Below are 258 nucleotides of genomic sequence, written 5' to 3' on the forward strand. Positions count from 1 at the left end.
TTTCCTGAGTGTGTTGTTATTTTTATTCTTCAATGTCAATATTGGTTTCAAAGAGTGCTTCAGTCTTATGAGATATCCACTGATCATTCAGGAAAATGACAAGTTTGTAACTACAGCTCTATGTAAATGTTTGCTTTACAAGATTTGTTCTCTTGAGCATTCTTCAACTTGGACCTTAGCTGCAGTGAGAATATAATTTCTGGTGAGCCAGTTGAGATGTTAGTATCACACAATGAACACTAAACATATAATATGGCG

The sequence above is a fragment of the Lepisosteus platostomus genome, chromosome 11 (genome assembly GCF_059453375.1).
Source record: "Lepisosteus platostomus isolate fLepPlt1 chromosome 11, fLepPlt1.hap1, whole genome shotgun sequence".
Taxonomy (NCBI): domain Eukaryota; kingdom Metazoa; phylum Chordata; class Actinopteri; order Semionotiformes; family Lepisosteidae; genus Lepisosteus; species Lepisosteus platostomus.